Below are 11,399 nucleotides of genomic sequence, written 5' to 3' on the forward strand. Positions count from 1 at the left end.
TCCATTAGGTCTTCGTTTTTTTTTTTTTTTTTTTTTCTTTCCAATTTTAGTCTGGACAGGAGGTGCAAACGTAGCAAAAGGTCTCCGTTTTTTTAAACAAAAATGCAGTAGTGTGGACGGGGCCTTAAAAAATTGGTTCACCCCCCAAAATAAAAATGTTCATTGTTTACTCAGCATCATGTTTGATATATGACTTTCTTTATTGTGCAGAATAGAAAAGGAGACCATTGCAATAGAATTTCCAATGCTTACAGTGAATGGGGCTTTTGAGTTAAAGCTACTTGTAAGTATTCTTTAAATTGGTTTATATGACTTGCATGATAATTTATAAAAATCTTGAAATCTAGCTCTACTTGGTGAGAGTTCATAAGAGAAGTAGCAATTTGTGAACAAATCTTTATTTTGAATCAGATCTTTTCAATGACTCAGCTGATCCTGTTCACAGAAACAGTCTGAACGATTTGTTTACGAATCTAGTTGTCGAGTTCAACTCACTGACTCAATGATCTAGTTGCAACAGTCCGTGGAGAGGGATATTAGGGAATGACTAAACTTCAATATAAAAATGATATTTTTTTTGTCGCACAAAGCTACATTTTCAGAAAACTTTGAACATAGCACACACAACGCATTCTCACCCCAAGGCGTCACCTTTGACCATGCTTCAATATTTGACGTTTTAGGCGCCCTTTAGCGTCACTTACATGACGCGATCCTACGGCGTCATCTAACTGACGCTAAAGGAAAGCGTCAGTTAGAGGACGCGGTTAGGTTTAGGTGTGGGGTGGGGGTAGGGTACATGCGATCCTAGGGCGTCATTTAACTGACGCTAAAGGGCGCCTAAAGCGTCAGATATTGAAGCATGTCCAAATGCTTCCCAAGGCGTCAGTTAGGTGACGCCTTGGGGGTGAGAATGGGCTGGCACACAAGTATTTGGGCTGCTTTTATGATAATATTATGATACTTTATTGGTGGTTTTGCCTTTTTTGAAGCTTGAAAGCTTCAATTACTATTCACTGTAATTGCATTGAAAAACACGACTATCATATTATTCTGAACTTTTTCTTTTGTGCTCCCTGAAAGTAGTAACAAGTGTTTGGAACAACATGAGGGATGTGTAAATGCAGCCCATTCTCACTCCCAAGGCGTCACCTAACTGACGCCTTGGGAAGCATTTGGACATGCTTCAATATCTGATGCTTTAGGCGCCCTTTAGCGTCAGTTAGATGACGCCCTAGGATCGCGTGTACCCTACCCCCACCCCACACCTAAACCTAACCGCGTCCTCTAACTGACGCTTTCCTTTAGCGTCAGTTAGATGACGCCGTAGGATCGCGTCATGTAAGTGACGCTAAAGGGCGCCTAAAACGTCAAATATTGAAGCATGGTCAAAGGTGACGCCTTGGGGTGAGAATGCGTTGGTAAATGATGACAAAATGTTCATTTTTGGGAGAACAATCCCTTTCTCAGATTATCTCAGATGTATACTTGAGCATGTTTCATGCTCTTGAAAGATGCTCTCCACAGGGTTTCCCATAGATGTTTACTTTCAAGTTATTGAATCGATGTGAACAATATCTTGACTTTGCACCTATGACACAGAAGAGCCATTAGAGGAGAGATGACGTCAATGGTATATTGATGCATGTTTGTGTTAGTGTGCAGGGTGAGACGTGCTCTGAGATTTGCCAAGTTGAAAGAAAATTGATAAGTTGAGTCACGTTTCTTACTGTAGGAATGATAGGAACTGGAGCCACAGGTTCAGAAAGGTTTCTTTCTTTTTTTTTCTTTTTTTTTAGCGGTTTTGTTCTATCACAGAAGATGAATTACAACAAAAGCCTGTAACTGCTTTTTAGTTGCCACTGAGCGACTACCTTGAACTCGACATGGTGTCTTAAAAGCAACAAGCAACAAGCAGACCTAATTGTGTAAGACACACAAAAAAGTAAAAATATTACGATTGCCATTGACTATAGGCCAGTAATAGACGTATGTTCATAAATATAAATCAGTCAACCAATACATTCACTTCTAAATATTATGGTTTATACATCTGCTACAATAATTGTATTTAACAATTTTTGTGTGGGATTTTATTTTATTAGTGTGATTATTATCAGCATATTTTTTATCAATTTGATCAGATTTAATCAATTTGACAGCCCTACAAAAAAATGTTAAAAACCATTCTAAATGTAAAAGAATAGAGTACACATCACATATATAACAATATTTGCACTGAGAGAAAAAAAATATTTTAGGAATAACTTTCACAATAATATTTTTTTCCAGTTGATGTAAAAAAAGAAAGAAAGAAAAAAACATTTACAGCCAATCAGAAACCATCCTGCTTTTAGGAGCTTGTGTATTTAAAGTGACAGAAAACAAAACTGCAGCCCACAATTATAATAAGCAGAATGGTAACATTTTAGTTTTGGGGGAAAACATATTAATGCCTCACGACCATATTCTACATCCCTTATTTCCAATACTCAAACTTAACAATAATAAACAGTAATTAGGAGTCTCTTGAGGCAATAGTCATAGTTAATAGTGAGAATTGGACCTTAATCTAAAGTGTGACCAACAGAATGTTGGTGGTTATCATTCGTCATTAGTCTAAACAGGCCTTAAAATTCCACAATTTTGGGATGTTGTCACATTCCTAGAAGGATTTGATGAAGTTGTGGTTCATCAGCTGGCAAAAGGTCACTTCTCCAGTCTAATGTGCTGGTCACATTCTCATGGGATCACTGAAGGTCGAAGCAATCGGCACACAGTAGAATAACTAACTCTGTGGTATCTGGCTACTCATAATGAGCCCAAGGCATGCTGGTAGCTTTTTCCCTTGCTTTAGGCAACATTTAAGACATAATGGGAGGCATTATGGAAAACTGAGGCCATTTTCTTATTGTGACTTAGGCTTTGAATTTATATGTGCCATTAGCATCATTCATATGCATATTTGTAATTGCAAATTTTCAGTTCAATTTAACCCTCTTAATAATGTCAGACTATGAATTATGATTACATAGAAACTTTATGAATCACCACTTAGAGGAAATGTATTGTTTGTGGTACATTATGATGCAAATCATTAGACAGCTACATAAAAGAATTAAGTTAACAGACATAGGAAATATTGTTGTCGGGCTAATGATCTGTTTGCGAAGCAGGAATTGGAAAGTTGCTAATGTGGTTTGTTTTATAAAAGTGCCATGGAAATGAAATATGCATTCATTATCAGAATACTTCAAGCTGTTTCACTAAAATATTTCACTCCAAATATTCACAAACAATTGGAAGTATGAGCAAAACAAAAAAAACCTTTGTAAGTCTAAAAGACAAAATCCACAATTGCTGTTCCCCCAGAATGTCAAAAAAAATGTCGTCTCTGTTCACAGGTTTTATTGTTTAAAAGGACAATGTTGTGTACTCTAGTTATTTTAATACCTAAAATCAATATTTTTATTCATAAATATGCCCTCGTTTGTACACCCCTGGTGACGCTGAAGAGATGTTGAAGTCCACCAGGGGTGTGTTATTTTTGCCAATTAAGCCACAGGAGAAGAAATCCTCGTCGCCAAAAAAAGTGCGACCAGATAGGGTCAAAATAGAACGTAAAAGGAAAACCTGACTGGAGATTATAAAAAACAAGAGTTGGAATAGCTTTTTTTCCAGGTGGAAAGAGCTAATGCAGGAGAAAGATTTCAAAAGATACGATGAAGTCCTGCTTTCTTCTTGACAGGTTAGTGTTGAGTCTTAAAGGCCACCTATTATGCCCCTTTTTACAACATGTAATATTGGTCTCAGGTGTCCCCAGAATGTATTTGTGAAGTTTCAGTTCAAAATACCCCACAGTTAATTTATAATAACCATTTGAAAATGTCATTTTTGGGGCCTGTTTTGGTGCATACAACCTTAAATGCAAATGAGCTTCATATCACCGCCCTTGTTTAAGATTTGTGGGATTTAATCCCTGCCAATTGATAAAAAATGTATTCAAACATGTGTAAATTGCTCTCCTCCCAAGGAGAAATTCACAGAGTTGTTATAGTAGTTATTTTTAATAATTCAATAGCAATCAGCATCTAGAGTGGTGCTTTTACTGCAGATGCTGTAAAATAATTAAAATAATAATAATAATAATAATACTATTTTTTCACTGGTGAGCAAACAGTGACATAAAAGCACACGGTGTTGTAAGGTTTCATACTAACATTTATATAAATTCAGTAGGGAGAAGAAATGAGGCAGAATTGGTCAACATCAATCTGTGATCTGTATTTAAGGGACGACTATGAAACAACAGCAACATTAATCAAGCCGCCCATCCAGATGTTCTCAAGGTCAGGCTGTTGCACACAAAAGTCTACACACTGGCACTGCGCTAGGGGAAATGCTGCATAATATTACAGCTTTAGTAAAGAGCTCATCTGCTGAAGAGGATCAGTTGAAGTTGATGTAGAATATGTGAGACACAATCTCTTTCTTGTAAGAGATGTGTTGTGGATATGCATAGAAAGTTTCCAGGTTTCTTTCATTGGCTAGATTATTAGGCTGGTCAGAGAGCTAACTACATATCCATTGTATTTTTACCTAACCCATTCTTCAATATTGAATGTATGTTGAAATAAAGCCATTTTATGACAGCCTGCATTTAAATAGTAGAGAGTAGAGACATGATTATTATTAAATATATTATAACATTATTATAAACACTGCTTATGTGTAATTTATATGTACGTAGCCTACATTTACAACTGTTGTTCCCTGTAAAGTTTACAGCATTAGTTAAGAGATGGTCTAGCCTGACTTCGTCATACTCATATTCTTATCGGAATATGAGTCTGAAACTGCTCCGTAGGGCTTTGATTATGAGGTGTGTCTTGACCGAACCAGAAAAAAACAAAAATCTCTGCACTCAATTGGATAGTCGGATGGACCTACAACCAATCAGAGTAATGCAGTAAGTCAACTACTTTGCATACAGTTGTCAACTACAGAACTTACTTATTTTATAAGTAAAATAGCGAATGTTGCTTCCTCCATGAGTGCGACCAAAGGAGAAACCACAACGACCACAGGCTTTTCATTACGTGCCATCTTCTTAGCGACCGTCAGAGCCAGCTGATAAGTTACAATTTTCCTGAATCATGTTGGAAGGACGGCAAAAATCTATTTCCGAATATATCGACGAATGCCTTGATTGCAGTTTTCTGTTTGTCTATTAAATTGAACGCGCTGTCGATTTATTTTACAACAGACGCGACAGCGGAATCCATACATCTCAATTCTCAAGCTGCAGTCATCTTTGAGGGAAAGCAGTTAAGCGCTCTTTGATAACGTGATGATTACGTCCTTGCAGATCATCTGTCCATCATCGTATAAAGCCTGTCCTGGCAATTTGATTGGCCCGAACATTTTTTGCCAGATCATAATTACTCCTCAATGGATCGAGTCCAGACCGAACTTCCCGACCAAAAAATATTGTGGAGAGGGTTCGGGCTGGCATCCAGACTAGAGATGTTCCTTTATTTGAGGAAATTTCTCATGTACTCTACCTGATAGGTTCCAAATCAATAAATATTGAATCTTTAATCAAATCGAATCAAAAGCTTGTAAATTGATATCAAATCGCAAAGTGAATAGAAACCTATATGCCTTAGTGTCAATGCATTTATTTTTTGTTTATTTTTTTATTTTTACTTGAAGCAAATGTTGTCTTTTCCCTTTATTTTCTTGGCAGAATGCACCAGATTGCTTGATTTACATGTAAAATAAGAAAAATGTTTGCTTGGTAGACTAATTTTCCCAAGAGGCGGTGAACAGTCATACAAAAACGAGAACTTACAAAAGTAAACCCTATATCAACACTAGTGTTCGATAACAGGCGAGCGGAGGCAAAGCTTTGCCCTTTATTTACATCATAGCAACAACATAAAACGTATTAAAACACAAAAGCATTATTAAAACACATAAAACACAACTACTAATGAGACATACTTACTTTTCAACTTCACAAACAACAGATTGTCCCGACAAAGTGGTGACTGCTTAATTTCAGGAGAAGCTTTTGTGCGTTGCATGCGTTGTGGTTCTAGAAGATGTTCTCTGATAAAATTGCAATTCTCAGATAAATGTTAGGGTTAAAATGTTCAGGAAAATTATTTTTAACCACTATTGTCTGCCCACACCAATGACTTTTGGAAACACGGTGTGAAAAAAAAAACACAGTGACACAGTGACAACACTGTCTTCTCCAACACAGCTCAACCAGGCCTCGTCTCCTTTTTTAGCATATTCCGTGGGCAGAGATTATTTAAATGAATAACATTATGACTTCACAAAGCCCGGAAAAAAAACGTGTTGTTGTCCAAACTAGCTGTCCGTTGTATAGTAAGTAGATTATGTTAAATAAAGATCTCCCTTTGGAGTGGACTTTGAGCTTTGCAACCTAGCAGATCTTTTTTTTTTAAATTCTCAAATAGCAACATTGCACTAACTAAATTTGGAAAGGTGAAAAATCATAATACAGTAGAACCCCTTCAAAATAGTCATATGAATTTCTTTGAATTTCATTCTAATTCTGCTTAATTCAATTCAAATTACAATTCTGCATCCTGTGTGCTTCTTTCCTGAAGTGGCAAACAGGATGTACAATATTAAATGTTGTATTCATCAACCCCTAATAAAAAACACCTTCATATTGTACTAGTACATCTCAAAGGACAACGGTTATTACATTCAAGCTGCATGCACAAGCACATATCTAACTAAGAAATCAATCATGAATTGGGGTGGCATACTCTAATAACCAGATATGACTTGAGGGGACACACAGTTGCTAAGTGTTTACATTGTGCTGGAGACATTTGCCATGGTGTTCATTCCTACACTGTTCTTCTCAGGAGATTGAAATTGCATCTGTACGGGAAACACAGAATGAGATCTTTTCCAAGGATTATACAACCTTATCTTCCTAATCAGCTAAAAAGAGTTGAAAATAGTTTGATCTATGAAAGAATCAGCTGTGCGAGCAGCCTGTTTTCAAGTAGTTGTGATCACCTTATAATCCTTTTATTTGAATTTAGAACAGCTTGGCGGATTTAACGACTGGATTCTTTGCCGCTGGCTGTCAATACCTCATGTGAGATGCACGGTGGAGAGGCAAATCCATGCAAATCAGTGTGATTGTTCAAAAACGATCCAAGAAAATAAAACATTTGTAAACATTTTGATTCAAAAAGAGTGTGAAATACACATGAGTCCTCTGTCTCGTGGAATAATAAGCAGTCCTGAGTTTGATATGTGACCTGTCATATTAGCTCAGGGAGCCAAGTATGGACACATTAATCAGGTCTAAAGCCCCTACTAAATCACTTTCAACCCAAGGCTCTGGTTACTGCTAAAACACAGATAGCATGATTCATCAGGAGGCTATATAATTGTTTTCCCCCTACATATTAAAAAGGTACAAAATGTGAGATTTTTGTAATACAATATTCAAAACCACTTGCACGGTGTGATATATTTCATGCAGTTGTGCACTTGCATTATCCCAAAAGTTCCCAAGGATTTGTAAATCTAGATAAAATCATGAACACGCCATGGTTCATGATTATTAATTGACGAGTACAGAAAAAAAATAAACATAAACGCATGGCATTTTCGAGATGAAGAGAGCTTTGTGACAAACTTGAACTTGACAGAGACTCTGCTCTCGCATGTGTTTTAATAGACAGAAAAGCAAATATATATTATTTATTGTACACATTATTGCACTTTGATTGAAATTCAGTATTTTATCAAGTCTGGTGACCAAATCTATAGCAGTGAAACTAAATACAGCACGTGTTGCCAATAATATTTAGCCATTACTTGCAAATACTGTGAGTGTTATGGGTTATGTAGGCTAAGGAACACGATAAGTCCAAAATCTCACAACGACAACTTTTACTAAACACACACTTATGTGATACACATAAGAACAGACACTGAACTGAAGACAAGCAGGAACTAAATACACATACTAATTAACAGAAACAGGTGACACATATGATGACAGTGATTAATTATTGATTATTTGGATAATTATTTGGATGATCTTTGCTTCTATGTTTTATGTTTATGCTATATGTTTTATGTCTGCAACTTTGTTATTTGTGCTGCTGCCTGTCTTGGCCAGGACACTCTTGGAAAAAGAGATTTTTAATCTCAACGAGTTTTCTTCTGGTTAAATTAAGCTACAATAATAATAAAAAAACGCAGGTGACAATGATGACCAGCAGGTGTGTAGACAAGAGGGATGCTGGGAAGTGTAGTGAAGAGGCGGAGACAAGACAGACTGTGACAGTGGGTTTGTTCAAATTTACTTTTAGTAAGATTGTTTTAAATGAATAAAACTGTGCAGCATTAACCCACCAAATCATTTGACAAATAGTCAAATATCAGTAAAAGACTAATATAGAATTACATTTCACATTCCTTGCAGCTAATTCAATACGATAACATACAATACTGTAGTGTGGTCAAATGTTCATGTAATACAAAAACTAATTTATTACCTGAACATGATACGTGAACATGATTCGTGAATTCCATACATCTCTGGATGGTGAAAACAAAATCTCCCTTTGATCCTCTCCTTCATAGTGTCATCAAGCTTCGCCTTTGATATTGTCTCGAAAAAACGCGACCTCTGGTGCCGAAATTGTACATATTGTACCTTTGTTTTATTTTTATTTTTAAATATATATGGTACTGTATTGTGTTTTTAATTTAATTTGATGTGTATACCATAATATATACATAATCTGATGACTTTTGTAATTTTATTTATGTTCCACATGGTTAAAATTGCTAAATTTGAGGAGTTGATTTTTAAAGCATATTAGCCATCATTCCCAATTGATTTTTCTAACTCAAATTATTGAATTAAATAAAAAAAAAATGAATGAACCTGACAACCAAAACAGCAAAAGCCAGTATATCATTAATCAATATTGCAATTAGCTTTTATAAGTGGAGCAGAATAGCTTCAGCCATATGAACGTAATTAGAGAGCATTGCATGATTTCCCTTCATGTGGTGTGATTTCTATTCAATTATTTTATTTTATTTTATTATTTCTATTCTAATTACAATTATTTACAGAGTTGAAAGCTCAGGAGTCAGGAGAACCTCCTTGTTTGTTTTGATGTAGTGCGTAAACCGAAGTCATCCATCACCCCATGTGACAGAGGACGAAATGGGGTCCATGTCGCCAAAATCCCCTGGAGTCCCTCTGCTGCCCCTTCGGGCCAAGGCAACAGGTACAGTAATGATAAAGGTCGTCTCGTTGTCCGCCAGTTCCGATGAAAAGATCTAGATCTGGAGTTTAAAGTTTTCATAGTGAAAAAAAAGACAGCCTCATGCCATTTATTAGTCATGCATTCCTCGGCAGCTCTCCAGATGAATGTTATAATTGGCAGTTGAAATGTAACGCGCTTCATTATTCATATTGTGCCGTTGGTATCCGTAGAAGGCTGTTTGAAGGGGAAACTGATTCCCACAGGACTTCCCATGAACTGTGTGTGACTCGACAGGAGCAACTTGAAAATTTCATTTTTCGTTGACCGTCTACCAGAGGACGGACATCAAATGAGTGATAATGAAACCCCTAGAAAGGGAAAAGCTGCTCTCCGTTTAATAGGCCCATCCATCGGACTGCTCTTTTTTTTCTAGAGTGTGCCCATTAGAGGTGATGGAACACACAAGAGCTGGTAAAAACAACACTTGTGTTTTACTGGAGCCTCTAAATTTGCTCATATAGTCACTCTTAAAGTTTTAAAATGGATTCTGTCTGAACTTGGTGCCTTTCATCTACACTGTATCAAACGTTTTGGCGAACGTAATAGAGTACATCCTTTTTTTTTCTTCTACACTTATAGATGGTTGGCTTAAGATGAGTTACGTATTTTCATAGAGAAGCTCCTCTCTACACAAGGTCATCATTTCAGCACTCCTTACCTGTCGTTTTTCTTGGGGACACGCTGTGTCTACCAGGTTCCACTGGCATTTGTTATAGCTGTTGCATATTTTCTTTAAATTAGTTCCCCTTCTTGACTTACTCATGTAAGCTATACTGACTTTATGCCACTTATACTTATTTATTTTTTTCCAGGAAGGTTGTAAGAGTGCGGCCATTATCCATAAAACTTGAGTGTATCAGGGTAAATTCCCCAGGACAGCTGTGGATGATGCTCCACTCCGAGTCGGAGCCGTCATTATAAATAATCTCAAAATTGCCCCGCACCTGTCACAGCTCACTGAATGCAAAACTTCCTAGAGGGATAATGATACCCTTGGAAACAGATAAATGTGCCATGCGTAATCACAGGCTCACGAGCGCTGTGAGGCTCACAAGTTTATTCTGGGAGGCAAAGAGGGGGGAATCTGAAAAATGGAGAGAGGCCGTGACAGAAGCCAGGTATGAAACCAAGATTCTTTCTTTGCCAGCACTGCCAAAGGCTGGAGTCTGAAGTCAGCGGACAGACGGATGTGTGCCGTGCATTTGGAGAACTAAAGATGCTGTAAAATGCATAAGAAGGGTAAAACACGGAGACCGAGTTTCCCCATTTGCACAACATCACACCTCAGTAACGCCTCGGCTCTGTGGGGAGAGGTCGAACGGTTCGTGTACTTAACCCTTTCATCACCTCAATGGATGTGAGGTTAAAAGATCCCCGGGCTGTTTTAACAGATTTATTCCTGGACCTGGCCTGGACGAGCATGAGGCAGTTGGCCGGCTTGATTCACATTAATATTTAATGCCGCACTTTTATCTCATTCCCGCAATGTGAGAGGTATTGTAGGGCTTTGGATCCGGACTTGAGAGAGATGCTAGTGCACCTTGCTAAGCCTTGAGCGGAGAGCAGAGTTGAAAGACTGATGTGAAAGTGGAGGAAGCAATCAATAATATCCTCAGTTAGTCGGTGACCCCGCTGAGGATTTTTCATACCCGTTTGATCTGCAGGTTATGCCTGTGAAATTCAGTTCAGGTCAGGAACCGGTTTAGTAAATTTAGCAAAATAATGTTGTTGTTTTTTTGGCAGAGCCGGACAGTACCGAAGAACATTTACTTGAGTACAGTAGCCTACTTAAATACAATTTTTTAGGGATCTGTACTTTACTCGAGTATGATTTTTGGGGAGTACTCATGACTTTACTCAAGTACACAGAGAGGTAAATATTGTACTCTTTACTCTACATATCTATCCATACATTTCTAAACCCTCAATTTGTTGTTTCCCTCTCAAACAGGATTGGATTGTGCAGGCGCCACTGATTGGGACAGCCTATCAGCAATCACCTTCAACTTTCCGCCAAAGTCAACTCAATGGTCAGATTTAGATAAG

General features: G+C 37.4%; 1 long non-coding RNA gene across 1 annotated transcript; it reads left to right on the forward strand.

Annotated features, from left to right (window-relative positions):
- The first annotated feature begins 208 nt into the window (after positions 1-208).
- On the forward strand, positions 209-11,124 carry LOC148973551 (uncharacterized). Its single transcript, XR_016146599.1, has 3 exons — positions 209-283; positions 9,206-9,314; positions 9,524-11,124. It is a non-coding gene; the product is annotated as an uncharacterized LOC148973551 (long non-coding RNA).
- The last annotated feature ends 275 nt before the right edge of the window (positions 11,125-11,399 follow it).

The sequence above is a fragment of the Pimephales promelas genome, chromosome 15 (genome assembly GCF_988280905.1).
Source record: "Pimephales promelas chromosome 15, fPimPro1.hap1.1, whole genome shotgun sequence".
Lineage (NCBI taxonomy): Eukaryota > Metazoa > Chordata > Actinopteri > Cypriniformes > Leuciscidae > Pimephales > Pimephales promelas.